Here is a 22,873-nt window from a genome sequence, read left to right on the forward strand (position 1 = left end):
GACACCAGATTAGTGGTTATGGATCAGCACTGTCCCACAATTCTTATTCGAACAGAACAGCACTAATCTCAAGTACATCTATGGGACATTTTACGGATGAGACACTCAGTGTTAGCAAAGGATCATAGAATCATAGAACCATAGAGATGGAAGAGACCTCAGAAGGTCATCAAATCCAGCCCCCTGCCCTAGGCAGGGCCAATCCCAGCTAAATCAACCCAGCCAGGGCTTTGTCAAGCCAAATACTTAAAAATCTCTAGGGATGGAGACTGTCATCTTCAAAGTGTTAGAGATGCAGCCGTGTTAGTCTGGTGTAGCTGAAACAAAAGACAGAACTATGCAGCACTTTAAAGACTAACAAGATGGTTCTGTCTTTTGTGTCATCTTCAAAGCATTTTACAAATATTAGCTAATCATTTATATAATTTACTTCCATCTTTTATTTTGTTAAAAATGTTTATTGGGGTTGGGAAATTTCCACAAGAGACCCTCATCTATCTGGCCTCTCCCTCCTCACACTTAAGCATCAGAATTAACCTGAAACATCAAAAACCATCTGTTCTAGACTAGTAATCAGGAAGGGTGTAGACAGGAAATTTTATTAATCTATTTTTCCCCAGTCATTAACTCACTGAATATAGGAGACTAAGGGCCAAGTCCTCAAAATCATCACTGTTATATTACAGAATTCCCTCTATCTAACCTATGCTTTCTGTGGTAATTTAAAAGGTGCAAAGCAGTGTAGTTTAGGATAATGAAAATCAGTTTACATTGTTTTGTAGATTAGCAGCATGACATGTTTTGTACTCAGAGTTTCAATTACCCCAACTGTTAAATACCTTGCCCAATTGTTATAACATTTACATTTTTAACTGTGTGTTAAAGTTAACACTCCATTGCATAAAGAAGTCAGATCCTACTTTTTCATAGTGTCATGCTAAAGGTAAGAGAGGATTCTATTTATATATATATATCAGATGGCATATGAAACATATCATGATGCCAGTTTAAGGGCTATATTTTCAAAAATAGCTAGGTGTTTAATGATGCAGAACACCTACTTGTAATTTCAAAAGTTCTTACTTTACTCAGTTCCAAGAGTTAAGCTTCTACATGCTTTCATCTTCAAAAATCTAAATAACTTTAAAAAATCTGGTGCTAGATTCATAACCAGAACACCTAGAATTGATTTCAGAGCACAAACATGGTTGGGAATGAATTATGCAGCTTGCACTCTACAATTATTTGGTGAACTGTCCATTTTGAATACCTGTCAGCTGCCAGATGTTTAGAAATTCAATGTTTTTCCTTCAACAGTGTAAATGCACACATCTTTTTCAGTTAGCTTGTATCCTGCAAAATTTTACCCTGTGAATGAAAGCAAAATCTTACAGAAAACTGATTTTCACCTGATTTCATATTGAAATCATGGAAAACTCAGGTTTCATGAGATGTTGATGTAAATTCCATTTGTTTGAATTAGGGCTAAAGTGACTGCAGAAGAGTGCCAGATTAAGTACTCCATTGACTGCAGAACAACCATGTTGTACAGATGTAAATGATTACCTTAGCTATAAAGCCATGCAAAATAAAGCCCAGAATATTCTAGGACCATCTGAGGGAAAGGTTAATTCAACACAGCGGTTCCCAACTATTGGCCCATCAACCGGTGACAAGCTGCAAACCCCTGCCTGCCAGGCCATGACACTCTGCCAGGCCGTGCCCTCAGCTGCTAATGAGCCCCATCCATTGGGGAGCTCTGTTTTCTATAAGATGTGTGTCTGTGTGCGCACTAAAAAATTTTCTCCCACCCTGCAACAGTGAGTGACGCTGCCGACTGCTCCTTGTGCCGCAGCTGGAGCTGGTCCACAGTGAGGATGTCTCTTCTGGGCTCACCTCACCACAGCCCTGGTTCCAGCTCCAGCTGCAGCCATGTGGCCCAGCTGGCAGGGCAGCATTCTGGGTGACTACCCCATGTCCTTTCCATTGTGGGCGGTGTGTTGGGAACCAGGCAGCGGAGCCTTTACAGCCATAAGTACTCTGGCCTTTACCGATATGGAGGAGGATCAGGTTCGAGGCCGCTCGGAGCCACTCTGGGTGTCTGCGATTTCTGCACCTCCTCTGGCAGGGTCCAGCTTCCCCCCCACAGGGCCTCACCTGCTAGCTCTGGCCTGCATTTCCCAATATCCGGGAGTGCCACAGCCAGCAATGCTGGTCCGAGCTGTGTGGGGAAGCTGTGCTCCCTGACTCAAACCAACGGGTGTCAGGAGAGCTAGTACTTTTGGGTAGGTCTGCAAGCCTCAGATGCACATGGGCTGAATGACCCTGCACCTCTAGGCCCCAAATGTTAATGGCGTGGGGAGGAGCTCCTTAGCCACCAGAAACATGCACCTGCCCCTGTCGCCTGTGCCATAGACAATACCAATCCCTTGCATGTGTCGGGGGCTGGGCTAAGGCCAGGCCTGGCAGAGGAGAGTAGGGGCAGGGTCTCTTCCCAGACATGGAAGAGCAGTTTGCTGCATGGTGGGAGGGCCACGTGGAGCCCGGCACAGCAGCCTTAGCACAGCCACAACCAAGGCAGCAGCGCTCAGCTGGGGTCTAGGAGGCAGCATGGAGCTAGGTGAGGGAGGTGGGGCAGACACTGGTGGTTCTGGGGATGGGGAGATTCTAAGAAGTGGGGGAGGCTGGCACTGGAGAGCTCTGGGGGCAGAGCTAGTAGTGGGGGCCCTGGAAACAGGGCTGACAGTGGGGAGCTCTTGCAACAGGGCTAATTGGGGACTGGGTTGGGACTGGGGGGAGGCTCTAGGGAGGATGGGTGCAGTGGGGTCTGGAAACAGGAAACTGGCACAGGGGGGTCTGGTGGTGGGAGGATGACACTGGAGGGTAGTGGAGGGGTGAGGAGACTATGGGGTAAGGGCTGGCATTGGGAGACTCTGGAGGCTGGGTCTTCTGGCCGACTGTTAACATTTTATTTGCATATCTGCATATTCATGATTTGTATAATGAATATGCAGATATGCAAATAAAACAACACCAGTCTGCCAAAAGTTTGTGAATAATTTTGACTGTCCCTGGTATCAAAATGGTTGGGGACCACTGATCTAACAAACCTGCAATGAAAGTCATGTTACTCAGTTTTTCATGGCCCTCAGGTGTTGATACTTGTCTTACCCCAGGCCTAGGCTTATAAATCACAAGACTGCAGTGTTGCCCTTTCATGTTTCACAGTTAGCAGGTTATAATTTTGAACTCTCTCTCTGCTTCTGTATTTCTTCATTCTTCTCAAGCTCCTCTGCCTATCAGCATCACCAACTTTCTTTTGTGTGTCCTTTTCCTGCTCTTGTCTTCTGGTCCCCTTTCATGCAGTCCTACGTGTTCCTTCACTGACAATGATCTAATTTCATTAAAAGTACTGAAGTGAGGCTATATATAAGTCCGACTCGCCATCTGGTATGATCCCTTGCAGTTGGGAGCTGCAAAATAGGCTCTCCACTTTTTGTGACCCCCGCTTACAGTTACTGTGCCACTGTGGTGGTCTATTCCTTCTTGCAACTTTGTTCCTGACATCCAGAGGATGCAACAGCCCAACCAACAAGAGTCCTGAACTCCTTAGTGGGCCTTCAGGCCAAGGCATGACTAACTGGTCCTCACCCCTCCTCAGGAAGTTTTTATTCCATCCTTTTTGGTGGTCTAGTAGTAGAATCTAAGCCCTCTCTCACCACAGATCTCTCCAGGAATATTTAAATAAACAGTCAGGGTGTGTCTAGACTATACACTCGATTAGGCACATCAAAATTGCTAATGAAGCAGGGATTAAAATATCCTATGCCTCATTAACATAAACATGACCACCGCTTTTTTCGACAGATCCTGTAAACCTCATTTTTTGCGGAATATAGGATCTGTCGAAAAAGGCTGTATTTTTGACAGATCCGCGTCTAGACTGACTTTTTTTTTTCAAAAAAACTCCATTTCGAAAAAAGCAGCGGCCATGTTTATGCTAATGAGGTGCTGGATATTTAAAACACTGCTTCATTAGCAATTTCTATGTGCTTGATTTGCATCCGTCTGTTGACAGAGGGATGCAATCTAGACCTAGCCTCAGGGTCTGACTAGTTATCTAAGGTGTCTATACATGAATTCAAGAAGCCTGGGAAACAAACAGAAAGAATTAGAAGCCCTGGCCCAGTCAAAGAACTATGACTTGATTGGAATACTGGAGACTTAGTGGGATGACTCACATGACTGGAGCACTGTCATAGAAGGGTATAAACTGTTCGGGAAGACAGGCGGGGGAGAAAAGGAGGAGAAGTTGCACTGTATGTAAGAGAGCAGTATGATTGTTCAGAGCTCCAGAATAAAGTGGGAGAAAAGCCTGTTGAGAGTCTTTGGGTTAAGTTTAGAGGTGGAAGCAACAGGGGGGATGTCAGAGTTGTTGTCTGCTATCAACCACCAGATTAGGTGGATGAGGTGGATGAGGCTTTCTTCAGACAACTAACAGAACCTTTTAGATCATAGTCTCTAGTTCTCATAGGGGCCTTTAATCACCCTGACATTTCTTGTAAGGGCAATACTACAGTGCACAGACAATCCAGGACGTTTTTGGAGAATGATGGGGTCAACTTCCTGATACATGTGCTTGAAGAAACTGACCAGGGGCCATCCTCAGCTTGACCTGATGCTCATAAGGAATTAGTAGGGGAAGTAGATGTGGGTGGCAACCTGGGCAGCAGTGATCATGAGATAGACAATTTCAAGATCCTGACCAAAAAAAGAGGGGAAAAAAGGGAGCAGCAAATCATACTCACAGGACTTCAGAAAAGCAGACTTTGACTCCCTCAGGGAACAGATGGGCAGGATCGCCTGGATCCTAACATGAAGGGAAAAGAAATCCAGGAGATCTGACAGTATTTTAAAGAAGCCTTATTGAAGGCACAGAAACAAACCATCCCGATGCACAGTAAGAAAAGCAAATATGGTAGGCGACCAGTTTGGCTTAACAGTGAAAGCCTTGGTGAGCTTAAACACAAAAAGGAAGCTTGCAAGAATATATATTTAAACTCCTAGACTACTCCTTGAGCTTGGAAGATCTCTCATGAGGACACCACTCAGTAATTGTGGGAACTTTTTGTTTATTTCTCTATAAAAAAGGACAATTTTAAATTTGAATTTAAAACATAAAGGTTTAAGTATGCAAAAAGCAAGGTCACTAATCATGAAGACTAACATTCCTGAGTGCTATAACTTGACTTTTGTGCTTAGAGACAGAAAAGTCTTTAAACTGTAGGAGATCTTACATACCATGCATTCTGTGCTGCCTTAAATACCAGTGTTAAGAATGCAGTGAAAGAATGTTTTCTTAGCCTTAACTCTGAATCTCTTGGCTCTTGTGGTTTGAGTTCATACCCTTAATATTACTTTAACAAAGCTTTCTCTGTGGCTTAATAAATATTGTCTTCAGTTGTTTAAAGTGGAAGTCATTTGTAATATGACCTTATCTTTTTTGTGCCTTAAATGCTGTACAGTCTGTACTTTTGATCAGCATGAAAAAGTAATGCACAGCGACAGCCTTTGAGAATTACATAGATCTTGTAAGAAAATAAAAGGCCACAGAGTAGACAATGGAACAGAAGTCCTGCTCAATATTGATCTGGTAAGAATGATCCTTGTGGTTTGATCTTGCAGCAGAGCTGAATGTATCTGAACTTTTTCTACACTCTTTAGAAGTTCACTCTTGCTCAGGCAAGAGGTCAGGTCTAAAATTCAGTGAGCACAAATACTGCAGCGGCATTTTTTTCATTGAAAGTAAATATGATTTTTCCCTTGAGCTGTTAAGCTGATTTCTAAAATAAAGCCATATCAAAGTCATATTGTTGTGTTTGTATCATTCAGACCCTTATTGAGTAACAACTTAAAATAAATGCTTTGTCCTCATGCCATTGTTGCTACAGTTACCTACAGCAGCAATGTTAATGGAATCTACTTGCATATTGACAGAGGAGGGGATATCTGAAGAGAGTCTGGTTTACTAGATAGAGCAGGGAACTATGACTCATGTCTCCAAAATTACTCATTGCTTTGTATCTAACTCATTATTCACTAACTTTTATGCCTTAGTTTCCTTAGCTGGAACAGTACAGTAACTGTTGGTTATCTTGAAAACCAATTAATCATTAGACAACTCTTTGTATCCCTGGGTATGTCTACACTACCCTCCTAGTTCAAACTAGGAGGGTAATGTAGGCATACCGCACTTGCAAATGAAGCCCGGGATTTGAATTTCCTGGGCTTCATTTGCATAAGCGGGGAGCCGCCATTTTTAAAACCCCGCTGGTTCGAACCCCGTGCAGCGCGGCTACACGGGGCTCGAAGTAGGTAGTTCGGACTAGGCTTCCTATTCCGAACTACCGGTACACGAGGTGGAACGAGGTGTACCGGTAGTTCGGAATAGGAAGCCTAGTCCGAACTACCTAGTTCGAGCCCCGTGTAGCCGCGCTGCACGGGGTTCGAACCAGCAGGGTTTTAAAAATGGCGGCTCCCCGCTTATGCAAATGAAGCCCGGGAAATTCAAATCCCGGGCTTAATTTGCAAGTGCGGTATGCCTACATTACCCCACTATTTCGAACTAGCGGGGTAGTGTAGACATACCCCCTCTGATAAACACTGCTGAATATAAATAAGCTGTAATTGACTAATAGTAATAGTGGAGAAAACATTTCAATTTTCCACAAATATTTCATCGCAGTTGTAGCCTATAAGGCTAACCTGCTTGCTTGCATATATATATATATATATATATATATATATATATATATATATATTACCTTATGGTTTTGATTATATATTTATTATAGTAAGTTACCGTAGGTTTATATTGGCAGTTTGGCTGTAACACAAGAGACTTACAGGCCATGTCCTGTATGTTGAGCTAAGGCAAAGTTAGTATTTTTGTCTGGGACCTTTCACCCAGATAGCACAGTTAGCTCACATATGTTTGGAACCTTTCACCTACATAGATGGTGGTAATATAGAGTGACTTTCCATGGTATAGAAGATTCCAAGAATACCCTCAAACTAGCAGACACATCGTTACTTAGAAAAACCTGAAATAACCAGTTGAAACAAGATCAAATAACTGGGTAGGACAGAAATAATAAATGTGATAGACAACTACAAAAGGCTCATATAACAAATTAATGCATAGGATAATAAGTTGAGATCAATGATATACTGAAAAAGACACTTCACCATTAATAAGGCGAGGAAATACAAATAAGGAGAAAAGGAAACATACCCTACTGAATATGCATCAAACAGAACAATATCAGCATACCATATGATAAAAGTGGCATACCAGCCTAAGGGTGGTAGGAGAAAGAGATGTAGGGTACGTCTAGACTACATGCCTCTGTCTCCAGAGGCATATAGATTAGGCTACCAGGCATAGGAAAATGAAGCGGCGATTTAAATAATCGCCGCTTCATTTAAATTTACATGGCTGCCGCGCTGAGCCGATCATCTGTTTGTCGGCTCAGCACGGTAGTCTGGACGCGCGGGTGTCGGCATCAAAGGCATTTGTCGACCACCCAGATATGCCTCCTGGGATGAGGCATATCTGGGTGGTCGACAAATGCCTTTGATGCCGACACCCGCGCGTCCAGGCTACCGCGCTGAGCCGACAAACAGCTGATCGGCTCAGCATGGTAGCCATGTAAATTTAAATGAAGCGGCGATTATTTAAATCGCCGCTTCATTTTCCTATGCCTGGTAGCCTAATCTACATGACTCTGGCGACAGAGGCATGTAGTCTAGACGTACCCGAAGTCTTTGGGAGGTTCCAGAATGATGGCCACTGGTGATGATGAGGAAGGTGCAGGTGATGAGAAAGATGCTGGCTAACACCTTGTGTTCTTCTAGAAGAATTGGTGTGAGCATATGGTATGGAAATATAGATGTACATTCCCCATTTATCTTATGAAACTGGGGTGTTTGTGACTGTGCTAAATGCATTAATAAACTATATTTGCAAATATACAAGAGTTCCTATAATGTGAGTGTTGCCTCTGTGCATGAGGGTTCCCATCCATAGAATAATTGAATACTAAGCCTGATTCTGGGACAAAGAACCAGTCAACCTTAAAGGTGATAAATGGAAATTCATAAGCAATCTTAGGGTACCTCTACACAACAGCATTATTTCAGAATAACTGACGTTATTCCGAAATAACAAAGAGCATGTCTACACTACAAGCCTTCAGTTTTAAATAATGTCGAGCTGGAGGACTTCTTACACAGACTTATGGCAACACTCATTTTACGAGGAATAAGGGAAGTCGGAGGAAGAAAGTTCTTCCTTTGACTTCCTGCTGTGTAGACAGTGCCAAAAGCCAAAATAAGCAATTTCAACCTGAGCTATGCCATTGACACAGCTGAAGTTGCGTAGCTTATTCCAACTTTAGCACTACTGTGTAGACCTACACTTAGATGAGGCTGTGATGTAGTGGGGGTAACATGCTAGGGCTGTGGGCAACCTCTGCTGTCTGTAGCAAGACCCAGCAGGAAAGGGGGAGTCATTATGCAAAGGTGGCTCCAAACCGGTCTGACCAGCCACCCTCCATGGGGAGAAACACAGGAAGGTGGATGCTACCCTGGCTGGGGGCAGGGCTGGAGGAGAGTTCCTGTCTGGAAAACAGGGGAGAAGGAGCTGGGGAGGGGGGCTGGGACTCCCCCATCTCAAGGGGGGCATTGAGGCCTCTTAGCCCCAGTTCCTGTAATCAGATTACATCTATGCTGTGCTATATCCTGGAGAAGCAATAAACTACCTCCATTCTACTGGCTGGTGGAGTCTGTTCATGCCATTTCGGGGTGCAGGAGACGTGGGACCCCAACACGCCGTCACAGAGGCAACACAGTTTTTAACACAAATTTATTTCTACGGAAGTATCTTGATACATTTCCCCTCCTTTTAAACTCACTTTCTACATGAGACTTTGGAAAGGCATTTACTGGCAGATGATATTATAGAGATACTTTAACTGCAAGGAAACATTAGAGATGCTTGTGGAAAATAAACTGCAAATCAAAATAATTGGAATGGTAATGTGACTGTAAAGCCTGGTCTATACTATGGGGCTAAGTCAACCTAAGTTAGAATATAAGACCATACTGGGTCAGACCAAAGGCCCATCTAGCCCAGCATCCTGTCTGCCAACAGTGGCCAATACCAGATGCCCCAGAGGGAGGGAACACAACAGGTAATCATCAGGTGTTCCCTTGCCTGTCATCCATTTCCAGACAAACAGAGGCTAGGGACACCATTCCTACCCATCTTGGCTAATAGCCATTGATGGACCTAACCTCCATGAATCTATCTAGCTCTTTTTTTATCCCTGTTAAAGTCCTAGTCTTCGCAACATCCTCTGGCAAGGAGTTCCACAGGTTGACTGTGCACTGAGTGAAGAAAAACCTCCCTTTGTTTGTTTTAAACCTGCTGCCTATTAATTTCATTTGGTGACTCTTAGGTCTTATATTGTGGAATAAGTAAATAACTTTTCCTTATTCACTTTTTCCACACCAGTCATGATGTTATAGAACTCTATCATAGCCCCCCTTAGTCTCCTCTTTTCTAAGTTGAAAAATCCAAGTCTTTTTAATCTATCTTCATATGTTATGTGTTCAAACCCCTAATCATTTTGTTGCCCTTCTCTGAACCTTTTCCAATGCCAATATTTCTTTTTTGAGACAAGGCAACCACATCTGTATGCAGTATTCAAGATGTAGCCATTCCATGGTTTTATACAGAGGCAATAAGATAGTCTCTGTCTTATTCTCTATCCCCTTTTTAATGATTCTTAACATTCTATTTGCTTTTTTGACTGCCGATGCATACTGAATGGATGTTTTTAGAGAACTATCTACAATGACTCCAAGATCTCTGTCTCGAGTAGTTGTGTCTAAATTAGTCCCCATCATATTGTACTTATAGTTGAGATTATTTTTTCCAATGAGCATAACTTTACATTTGTCAAAATTAAATTTCATTTGTCATTTTGTTGCCCAATCACTTAGTTTGGTGAGATCTTTTTGAAGATAATCTGCTTCAGTCTTAACTATCTTGAGCAGTTCGGTAACATCTGCAAATTTTGCCAACTCATTGTTTACCCCTTTCTCTAGATCATTTATAAATAAATTGAATAGGAGTCTTCCCAGGACAGACCCTGGAGAGACCCCACTAGTTACTTCTCTACACTCCAAAAACTTACAATTTATTCCTATCCTTTGTTTAATGTCTTTTAACCAGTTATAAATCCATGAAAGAGCTTTCTTTCTTACCCATAACAACTTACTTTACTTAAGAGGCTTTGGTGAGGGACCTTGTCAAAAACTTTCTGGAAATCTAAATATACTATATCCACTGGATTCCCCTTGTCCACATGCTTGCTGACCCCCATCTTGATTTTCCCTCAACAAATTATGTTCACCTATGTGTCTGACAATTTTATTCTTTATTATAGTTTCAACTAATTTGCCCAGTACTGATGTTAGTCTTACCCATCTGTAATTGTCATCATCACCTCCAGAGCCCTTTTAAAATATTAGTATCATGTTAGCTATCTTCCAGTTATTAGTTATGCAACTCCAGATACATAAATAATGGAGCTGGAGGCTATGTACCTTAGGTCGACTTATTGAGGTATGTACACCACTTTGGGTTGATGGGTTTGCTTCTCATTCTGTGGAGTTCCAGAGTCAATAGGAGATCAATCTGTGGTCGATTTAGTGAATCTTCACTAGATTTGATAAACTGATCCCCAGTGGATCATCACCAAAGTGCCACTCTCTGGACATACCCTTAGGCTATGTCTACACTGTGGAGCTATTTTGGGAAACTTCCAGTATTCCAAAATAGCTATTCTGCATTTTAAGAGCAAATCCATTATATCGAAATATAACGGGCTCACTATTCTGACATCCCTGTAAACCTCATTGCATGAGGGTTAAGTGATGTTTTGAAATAGTGCTTTATTTTGAAATTTGGCACTGAGTAGACAGCGCCAAATTTTGAAATAAGCTATTTTGAAATAAGATTGAAATAACCTATGCAATTTGCATAGCACAAATTGTGTAACTTAATTCGAGGTAAGGATGCTGTATAGATGCACAGCACCTTAGAGTTACATAAACCCAGAGAGAGAACAGGAGCTTACTATGCTGAACTGAAGTCCAGGTAAAACTAACCAACAGATTTTACACTAGTTCACAACAAACTAGTGATAAAAAAAACCACAGACCAAAAATTGTTTTATGGAGAACAAATTTGAGTAATGAATTAATATCAGGAAGTTGCACTCTATTCAACTATAATTCTCATCAGGTAAAATCAACATTACTTGAGGAACTCAGATTAAACCTATCCACCACTACTTACATGGACTTTAGTAGTAGTTAAGATGTGTGCAGCGTCTTTGTCCCAAAGAAAAAAGGATGCAAAAATCAAGTACATTATTCATTATGAAATTATTAACCCTTCCTTATTAATAAGATACTGAGCTAAGCAATGGACAAATAAAGCTTCAGCTTTGTTGTTTATTACCACATCATTGTTTATTCTAACATCTGAGTGATGTATGTCTAGAAATGGTGGAATAATTTTTTAAGACATCACAGGGCTGTAATAATCCTAAAATATGAGAGTGTTTTGCCTTTCACACACCCCTTTTTTCAGCAGAAAAAAATCTTTTCAGATCTTCTTTGGATTTAATAATAACAACTAAAAAGAGAAAATTATTACAAATTGTACCATATCATTGGTACAAAGGTATGGGGTAATTTGTATTGTTAAGTATTATAGTTTAATATCATAATTAATTACTTTAATGTGGAATTTTAAGTTAAATATTGAAAAACATCAATAGTAATAGTAAGGAAATCCTCATATTTGTATCTGTACAGCATTGGACACCTCACTTTTATCCACTCAACTAGCTTCTACTGCCTGTTAACTCTGTTTTTCTGGAATATCTCGGTGTTAAGAAACTGGCATTTTCAAAGCTGAAATATCACATGAATTTCTATAAAGAGTATTTCTGGGAACATTATTTTATAACATCTAGAACTGGAAATAGTGAGGAACTAACAATGCTACACAACATTTTATACAACTCTCAGATTGAGGGCATGATCTTGTGAAACAATTTCCCTTGAAATTAGCTGGCTTTGGTCTTTGTCTCAAAGTGAAGACAAAGAAAGAAGATGAGGACCTAATCTAGCAATGGTTGGAAGAGATCTATGAAGAGCATATCTTATCAGCAACACAGGCTAGCACAAGGATATTAAACTGTCCTCTACTCTCTCTACATTGCCATCCCACATAATTTTGTATCAAGTTCAAGATTTTGGTTCTTATCTTCAAAATGCTACATGACCTACTATCAGGTTGAAATCAAAGTTTGAGAACTCTGCTCCTCTGGCATAATGGATCTCTTAAAAATGCAAGTCATTCTATGCAGGACAGAGACCTTTCTTGAGATTTGGTCAAGGACTATAGAAATGAACTTCTCCAGGAGCAAAGAATTATCAGAATTTTTAGCACTTTCTGTTCCAAGGTATGTTTCTTTGACCCTTCCCTGGATAACAAACACAAAGCAACAAGTATATTTATATTAAAAACTCAAACAACGGCAAAACAAGATACTCCACTGCACATGTTTCTTCCCCTGAAGAAGAGGATGCAAGAACTTCCAGAACGTTCCAGATGTGGAGTCATGTTCCTTAATGCATTACTGGAAGGTACCTGTATACTATAGTGATGAGTGGGGTATAAGTACCTACAGAGAATAGGAGAAAATAGGGAGAAGTGGCAGAATGGCCTTATGCTAACAGGTCCCAACTAATTAGGGGAAATTTAATCTGAAATTTTATTTCCACTGAAGGATGTAAAACAGTCACTTGTACAGAATGTGCAATTCTCCAGGGTTTGCAGGAAAACCAAAAGGGTTCCGTGTACATATACTATGCAATCAAGTTTCTTTCACAAAAACAAAGCTAGAATGTCATGAATAGCCAATGAAGTCAAAGAGAAAAGGAATGGGAGCCAAACTAGATGGAGGCAGGCACCAGTGGAGACACTCCAGTATGATACCACAGATCAAGCACTTGTTTAAAAAAAAGATGGAAAATGATGGAAGAACATGGCAACTTTTTGGACATAGCTAGTAGAAAATAAGGAGACAGTCTGTTGTTGGTGCATATGCCTCTGTGTCAGATGATCCTCATTTGACATAATCACAGCAGCTTAATCTATTTTTCACTCTTCCATTTATAATGTACAAAGTGATTATGGGGATCCACGCTACTACTTAGAGAAGTGATTCTCTACTTTTCTTCCCCAACCCTTGTTTTTCCGTCTTTGCTTTTTTCCATTTGTTGTCATGAAGAGGTCCCTTCCAGTCCTATGATTCTATGATGCCATGATCCTATGAAGCTGCTACATAAAGGCCAAGAGTGATTATTAGGTGTCTCCATTTTGAGGTACTTAAATGGAAATCAGTGTTCTCTGTAAGCTGAGTGCTTGTGCAGCCACCCAGGAGAGATTCAAATGCCAACCAGTTGATTGGAAGAGAACCCACAGCACCCACAACCAGCAGCATGTGTTTCTACTGGTGGTGCACAATCCAAACATGCCTCAGTGCACAAAATGTATTGTGCACATGGATGGATACAATGAGAGGGAACATTCATGGGGACATGTGATGGGGTGTCTGCCCCACACTGACCCTTAAGGGGTTAAAGCCCAGCCCAGGAGAGGGCTGAAGCAGTGGAGATGTGGAGCCAGAAGCTGTGGCTGGCATGAGCCAATTAGGGCCCAGCTGAGGGCAGTGTAAATAAAGGCACCCTGAGAGAAGGAAGGACAGACACATTAATGCTGTAGCTGGGGAGCAGGAGGGACCTAGCTGCCAAGGAAGCTAGAGACTTCCTGATTTAGAGCAGGGCTGGGGAAAACAAGGCAGAGCTGGGGAAGCTTCAGGCTGCAGGACCTAAAGCAAGGCCTTGGGGTACTAGGGCTATGGGGAGGCAGCAAGACTAGGCACAGTCAGCAGCTCCACACCCCTCCACACCCCTTTGCTGATGATAAGTGGCCATATCAGATGGCAGTTTGCCCCTGAGGTAAGGGGCTAGATGACGACTGGCAGTGGGTCACTGAGGCAAGCTGGGCATAGGGACTGGGGTTTCCCAGAGAGGGAGGACCCCAGAGTGTGTGATCACTGCCATAGGGCAGTACCCAGAGAGAGAGGATGCCACAGTCTTGGAGGGATGTGGGTCCTAACACAGTGGTTGAGAAAAACAGGTAACAATGGGCATGACAGCCGCTGAAAGGGGGTGCTCCAGGGCTAAAAGCTAATTCCAGGAGTGTCCTGAAGGAAGTGACTGTGGTGGTGAGCTACGCCCTGTTACAGGACACCTTGAAAGTCCTGATTTTCAAAGGGCAATTGCTAAGCCCTTTCTGAAAACCAGTGTATGTCTCAAGTCAGGAAGCCAAAATAATTGAAGTATCCAAAATCATAAGAGGGGTAGCCGTGTTAGTCTGGATCTGCAAAAGTGACAAGGAGTCCTGTGGCACCTTAGGGTCTGTCTAGACTACATGGCTACGTCGACAGAGCCATATAAACTAGTTTACCCGACATAGTCAATGAAGCGGGGATTTAAATCAAGTCATAAAGGAGCGGTTTCACGAGGCATAAAGGAGCAGTCGACAAAGGCTTCCCTTGTTGACCGATCTGCATCTAGACTGCCGTGCTGTGCCGGATCAGCTCATTGTCGGCACAGTACGGTGGCCATTTTTATTTTAATGAAGCAGGGATTATTTAAATCCCCGCTTCATTGATTATGTTGGGTAAACTAGTTTACGTGGCTCCGTTGACAGAGCCATATAGTCTAGACATACTCTTATAGACTAACAGATGTATTGGATCATAAGCTTTCGTGGGCAAAGACCCACTTCATCAGTTACATCTGACGATGTGGGTCTTTGCCCATGAAAACTTAAGCTCCAAAACATCTGTTAGTTTATAAGGTGCCACAGGACTCTTTGTCACTTTTCCAAAATCATAAGTCACTTTTGAAAATCTTAGTCCAAAGTCCCCACTGTTCTGGTTTCTTCAGATGTCTATACAAATAAAACCTACTAAGAAGTCAGAAATTCTTTGTCATACATTTTACAATGAAGCCCAAACATGACAAAGAAAACATTTTAGAAATATAACATTTTCAGTGTCTGAAAGCAATTTCATTTATAGCAATTCACACCTTCTGAGAGGCCTGCCTGAGTTACCTGCCTCTGTGCCCTTGCTGCTGAAAGTGATGATCAAATGTTAGAAATGGAGCACCTGAAAACATGTCAGAGACAGTGGAGTTCAATGCCCTTTGATTGACTTCTCTTTGCCTTTTCCCTTTTGCTGTAACACACACATTTCTCTTTTTTTTGCAAAAGAGCAATCCCGTTGGCCCTAAGAACATATTGTGAAAAGCGTTTCCATTTCAGCAACAGCTTTCACACACTTAATAGCTTTCTATTTGGTGATTCAGTAGCAATAGACTAGCTCGAACTAATGGTCAGCTGGTACAGAAGCCTTTGCAAGAGAACCTAAGACTTTGCTGCACTTTCACTGGGTAGATTTTACATAAACATCAACCCTACTCATGTCAGCCCAGTTGCTTAATCTGGAGTAAATATGGAGGAACCTCATTTATATCTGGGCTGTGTCTACACTGGCGCGTTCTTGCACAAAAATGGCTGCTCTTGCGCAAAAACTTGCCGCCTGTCTACACTGGCCGCTCGTTCTTGCGCAAGTAAACTGACGTTCTACTGTAGAAAATCAGGGCTTCTTGCGCGAGAACTCTGATGATGCTTCTCAGGAATAAGCCCTCTTGCACAAGAGCTCTTCCAGAAGAGGCCAGTGTAGACAGGCAACATGAATTTATTGCGCAAGAAGCCCCTATGGTTAAAATGGCCATCAGAGCTTTCTTGCGCAAGAGAGTGTCTACACTGGCACAGATGTTCTTGCGCAAAAGCACATCTCTTGCGCAAAAGCACATGCCGGTGTAGACACTCTCTTCTGGAAGAGTTTTTCCAGAACAACTCTTCTGCAAAAGAGTTCTTGCGCGAGAAGCTGCCAGTGTAGACGTAGCCCTGTGGTATTAAGTCCACTTCACCCTGCAAGATGCAGGCAAAAATAATTAAATCTAATATGAAGCTTCTAAATGAAGATGTATGGCATTTCAGTTCTTCTTTCCCTTAGACTGCACACATCTCCATTCGTGTCATTGTTCTCGTCAATTGTCGTTGGTTACATAACTGCTTTCTTTGCAGTCTTATAGCAGTCCTGCAGTCTGAACCCATTAAGCAATCAGCTGATATTGACCAGCAACAGATGTTTTATTGTAGTGGAGGCATACTCACTGTGACTAACAGCCAGACAGGTGTAATCCAGTCAAATACGTAAAACTTTGCATATTAATATCCTCTAGTACTATCCTCTAACTTCTAAAGTAAATCATTTTGATCACTCTCTTCTAAGCTGTTTCCAGAATAAACAGTCCCTGTATGTGGAAATTGACAGAAACCTTGGGTATTGTCTAGATATCTGCAAATCCTGGGAATACGTTCCTTGCTGAAAGTATTTTACTATCTTCCCTTGCTTCTACTGTCCAAGCCGAAAGGCATGAAAAATTAAACAAATAGCAGAAATAGTGAAAAGGAAATCAGATTTGAAACAGTCTTGTACATTAAACATCTCAAGTACTATTAATAATATATGTAAGGAACCTTGTTTTGGCTTTGTTTTCTGTAGCATAAGGTTTTTAATCTGCCTGTTTCCCTCAAATTTCAGATGTCTGTGTTCCATACAGTGTAGCTTTATATTGGACATTTTTTCTTCTTCTTTGAAATTAAAATGAATTTGTTTAAATTACTATGGAATTAAATAGAGTATGAATAAACACTTCTGCCCACAGCAGGAAATTCCATCTTGGGAAAAAAAAATGTGATTTAGTGAAGACTAGTGCACTATTTTAATACCATACCAGTTGCAAAGTAATTAGGACAGCAGTAAAATAATTTTATATAAATCATTATATTTTCAAATTAGTTTTGTCCAGCACTGATTTTAGTTACAGGTCCTGAGGACACCATAATACATGTGCACAATCTAGAAGAATTTCAGTGCTACTGACATGCAATAAGAGCCCAGTCCTGCAGCGAGCTTCCAAATGGCAACAGGCAGCCAACTATTAGGATTTCATAGTAGGTTTGGGACTAATGAACTTACAAACACTTGCCACCAGGCCTCAAGCCAGACCTACAAAAGCATTTAAGTGAGTAACTAGCACTTTAGAACCCAAAGCAAACAATTATGCCACTGAGACCCTCAAAACTCTCACTCAGGTGTTGCCTCGTTCTGCAGGCACATAAAGATTCACAGTGAAATATTCATTTCAGTGATGGCTAACATGCACAGTTGCCTCAATCCTGTCTCTTCCAGGGCTTGTTTCCTGGCTAACCCTCCCCCCACAGACAGTCAGGCCAAGTGTTGCCCTTCCTGTCGAGCCTACTGGGTGCAACCTGATAGACATGCTCAGAGCATGATTAACTCCACACAAAACAATCACATAGGACAAGGAGGCAGCTGCCTCTCTTATCATCTTTAGCCCAGGAAATATTATGTACACACAGGAGGTGAGGTACACTGATTCAATTCCTCCCACTACCTGAGGTACAGAAAGATTTGAGCATCTCTCAGGTGGTGTGTTAACCACCAGACTAAGAAAGAGTGTGATTTCAGTGTGAATAAATTATTAAATATGCTTGTGGTCAGAGAACGCAGGAGGGATTCAGTGGGACTTGCTGGAACAGTGATCCAAAGCCAATGGGAGCTGCAAGCGTCCATACCTGCAAAGGCTCAGGTAAACATCTGATGGTCACAGGTGGGACTTACCATGTAGATAGTATTAAGCTTGCCTTAGTAAAGGGATGACTTTGGTGTAAGGATCTTTGATGTCATGAAAAGTTCTACTGACTTCAATGCGTATTGAAGGCTCAAAGCACCTTTCAGGATTGGACCTAACATTTTTTTAAAAAAACCTTCTTACATAAAATAGCCCTCTGCAATTTTATCATATTTGTAGAATTCTATGGGTTACATTGTCTCTTGACTTTCACTCTAATATTTTACACCAGTGAAAGCTGGGTATAGAACGCTACCATTTTCAACTGGTAGATTCATACCAACCTTGTATTGGTATAAATTACAACACAGGTTTAAGCAAATAAAGAATCAGGCAATATCTTCCCATATCATTAAAAAAACCCACCTTTTCCTTCCTGTACTGCTAAATAACACAGATACTATAATTTGGGTGAAAGATTATCTGAAAAACTTCATCTAAGTCAGAAAAGTAAATAATATTATATAATTTAACATGAATGATAGGCTACAATTAATTCGCACAATTCTATCGTGCATATTGATACCTTGCTATAAAACAAGAGTTTTGTAAACTGGCTACAAAAGTTTGTAAAAGTACCATCTTGTGTTAGTGTAACAAGGCAAGTTCAAGTGTAACAAGGCAAGCTCTCCAAACAGGACCAATTAGAGAAGGTGTAATGTCTGTCCCAATATTTTAAGATACCATTGGGGCTAATGAAAAGAACAAATGGATTTGAATGAACATAATGATTTTCCAGTAGAAATTAAAAGGGGTGCTATTGTCCTATATGATTTTTTTTCTAGTAAGCACTTAAATGCTCAAGTAGCCCTTTTTTATTGAAAGCAGGTTTGTAAAAAGGTATGAAAAGCCAAACAGATGAACACAGAGAACATTCTTCTGGCCGAAAGTGCAGTTCCTAGGTTAATGCTGTATTTTTCAATGCTGTAACTGGTGCAATTAATTTTTCAATAATAATAAGCTGGGGTTTTAAATGCCATGCAACAAACAACAGCAACCAAAGAGAGAAATGTGGTATCAAAACATCTGATTGTTCTTAGCACTCATCCCTTTCTTGCACTCTAAATATGCTGTTTCCCTTTTCTTGCAATCTTTTGACAGTGGAACATGTAATAAGGGGAAAAGAGCAATAATTAATTGTGTTTTCTCTATTATTCCTAAAGTAAATGATTGACTAGTTATTTGGGTCCTGAAATAGGAATTATACACATGAGCATGTGTGTAGTCACAATGATTTCAATTTTTATTCTGGTTGAAAAGCCATTTTTCTTCAAAAGAAATTCAACCCACTAAATGTTATCTCAATTTATATAAATGTAAACTTTATATATATAAGCAAAAGATGGCCAGCTAAGATTGGAACACTGAGTAAAACCGTGGGAAAGCTATTCCCCAGCCTGTACTGTTTGGTGTATAAACAGAGTACTTCAGCTTGCTCAGTTCAAGGACAAGACCGAACATGGCTTATGGTCAGGCAGGTCTGTGTTTTGAACCTGTCTCCACAAGTGATTTGCTATTAGGCCTAGTCACATTGCTTCTCTTCCTCAGGTTATCACAAACAAGGAAAATAATTATACCTACCTACTGCACAAAGAGATCAATGTGTTAATATGAGTAAAGTGATTTGAGCATGTAAACAGCTAACAGATAGGTAGCAGTCTTCTAATTAAAGCCCTGTCCTGGGATTTAAGAGATCTGGGTACAATTAATGTCTTAGCCACTGAATTCCTATATGATCTTTGGCAGTTCACATGGGATAAAGTTTTCAAAAGCACCTAAGTATATATGTACTATAGTAGTACACCTGCAGCACAGATGCTATAGACATATTTTAGACAGTTCCTGCATTGACAGAAAGTTTTTTTTCTATTATCAGAGGGGTAGCCGTGTTAGTCTGGATCTGCAAAAGCAACAAGGAGTCCTGTAGCACCTTATAGACTAACATGTTTTTTTCTATTGATATAGTTCATACTCTTAGGTAACTAAACTACATCCCTTTTTCAATAAAAAAGCCACTTTTCGGAAAAAAAAACATGATCAAGATGGGGATCTTTTGACAGAAATGCCCCATTTAGAAAGATCCTGTAACCCCAAGATTTACGGGATCTTTCAAAATAGGGCATTTCAGTCAAAAGTTCCCCGTCTTCACTGTGGGTTTTTTCCAAAAAGCGTCTTTTCAAAAAAAAAAAAGCCGCGGCCGCCATTTTGCAAATGAAGGATTAGAAATTCAAATCCCAGTTTCATTTCCAATTTTGATACATCTAATTTACATCCCTTTATCGAAGAAGGGATATAGTTTAGACATACCCTATGTCTACACAGCAATATTGTTTCAAAATAACATAGTCTGCATCTACACAGCTGGCAGTTATTTCAACATAATGTCGAAATACTGTCAAGCTGGAGGACTTCTTACTCTAACTCCTGTAACCAGAAGTACAGGACGTCAAAGGAAGAGTGCTCTGTTTTGAAATAAGTGCTGTGTAGACAGCACCAAAACTTGAAATAAGCTTTTTGGAAATAAGCTACGCAAATGATGTAATTCAATTTGCGTAGCTTATTTTGAGTTAAGTCCTGCTGTGTAGGCGTGCCCTTATTGTCTAGGTGATAGGTCAACAGAAAAATTCTTCTGACAACTTATCTGCATCTACAGTGGGGAGTTAGGACCATCTAACTATACCTCATAAGGCACAGCATTTTTTAATAGCCCTGAGTGATTTAGCAAAATTAATCTAATTATTAGGCAAAGACAAAGCTGGAATCCCATTTCCAAAATCAGTTAGTACCCTAAGTTTCATTGAAAGCCAACAAAATTTAGGCTCCTAAAATCCTAAATTACTTGTAAAAATAGTATAGGATCAGAAGTCACACTGACATTTTTTGAAAGTTTATGCTTGATCTTTCTGTGCGACACTATCCTCATCCACAAAATTTTTTATTCTGTTCTTTAGTTGATTATTTAGGCTATAAACTCATGGTAGGGACTCTTACTATACTTTGATATAGTGCCTACCACACTCTGGGCTGAATCTGATCATTGATACTAGCAATTGACAATAATCATAGAATCATAGAATCATAGAACTGGAAGAGACCTCAGAAGGTCATCAAGTCCAGCCCCCTGCTCTAGGCAGAACCAATTCCAACTAAATCAACCCAGCCAGGGCTTTGTCAAGCCGAGACTTAAACACCTCTAGGGATGGAGACTCCACTACTTCCCTAGGTAACCCATTCCAGTGCTTCACCACCCTCCTAGTGAAATAGTTTTTCCTAATATCCAACCTGGACCTCTCCCACCACAACTTGAGACCATTGCTCCTTGTTCTGCCATCTGTCACTACTGAGAACAGCCTCCCTCCATCCTCTTTGGAACCTCCCTTCAGGACATTGAAGGCTGCTATCAAATCCCCCCACACTCTTCGCTTCTGCAGACTAAACAGACCCAAGTCCCTCAGCCTCTCCTCATAAGTCATATGCTCCAGCCCCCTAATCATTTTGGTTGCCCTCCGCTGGACCCTCTCCAATGCGTCCACATCCTTTTTGTAGTGGGGAGCCCAGAACTGGACACAATACTCCACATGCGGCCTCACCAAAGCTGAATAAAGGGGAATGATGACATCTCTGGATCTGCTGGCAATGCTCCTTTTAATGCAACCTAATATGCCATTAGCCTTCTTGGCTACAAGGGCACACTGTTGACTCATATCTAGCTTCTCATCCACTGTAACCCCCAGGTCCTTTTCTGCAGAACTACTACTTAACCGGTTGGTCCCCAGCTTGTAACTATGCTTGGGATTCTTCCGTCCCAAGTGCAGGACTCTACACTTGTCCTTGTTGAACCTCATCAGATTTCTTGTGGCCCAATCCTCCAATTTGTCTAAGTCATTCTGTACCCTATCTCTGCCCTTAAGCATATCTACCTCTCCCCCCAGCTTAGTGTCATCCGCAAACTTTCTGAGGGTACAATCCATCCCCTCATCCAGATCACTAATAAAGATATTGAACAAAACCGGTCCTAGAACCGAACCTTGGGGCACTCCACTAGAAACCGACCGCCATCCTGACATCAAGCCATTGATCACTACCCGCTGGGCCCGGCCTTCTAGCCATCTTTCTATCCATCTTACCGTCCATTTATCCAATCCACAATCCCTTAACTTGCTGGCAAGAATATTGTGTGAGACCGTATCAAAAGCCTTGCTAACGTCCAGGTATATAACATCCACTGACTTCCCCATGTCCACCGAGCCAGTTACCTCATCATAGAAGCTAATCAGATTGGTCAGGCATGACTTGCCCTTTGTGAATCCGTGCTGACTATTCCTAATCACTTTCCTCTCATCCAAGTGCCTCAATATGGATTCCTTAAGGATCCCTTCCATGATTTTTCCAGGAACCGAGGTAAGACTGACAGGCCTGTAGTTCCCTGGATCATCCTTCTTCCCTTTTTTGAAGATGGGCACTACATTTGCCTTTTTCCAGTCATCCGGGATTTTTCCCGATCTCCACAACTTTTCAAAGATAATAGCCAAAGGCTCCACAATGACATTTGCCAATTCCCTCAGTACCCTCGGATGCACTAAGTCCGGACCCATGGATTTATGTACATTTAGCTTTTCTAAATAGTTCCTAACCTGTTCTTTACCCACCACGGGATGTCCATCTTCATCCCATCTTGCGTCACATAATAGATGAGTATTATTATTTCTTGGGTTATAAGACTGGCAATTCCTTTGATTAGTATGAAATAGTTTTTAAAATGCAAGTCTCAGTGGAAAAATACTGTACACTGGCATTATAGGTGATCCGTGTTCATACTTTCTCTTCCCAGAGTATGTTTGCTCAGATTACAAATATAAAGGTTTTTTTT

This window comes from Pelodiscus sinensis, chromosome 1 (genome assembly GCF_049634645.1).
Source record: "Pelodiscus sinensis isolate JC-2024 chromosome 1, ASM4963464v1, whole genome shotgun sequence".
Lineage (NCBI taxonomy): Eukaryota > Metazoa > Chordata > Testudines > Trionychidae > Pelodiscus > Pelodiscus sinensis.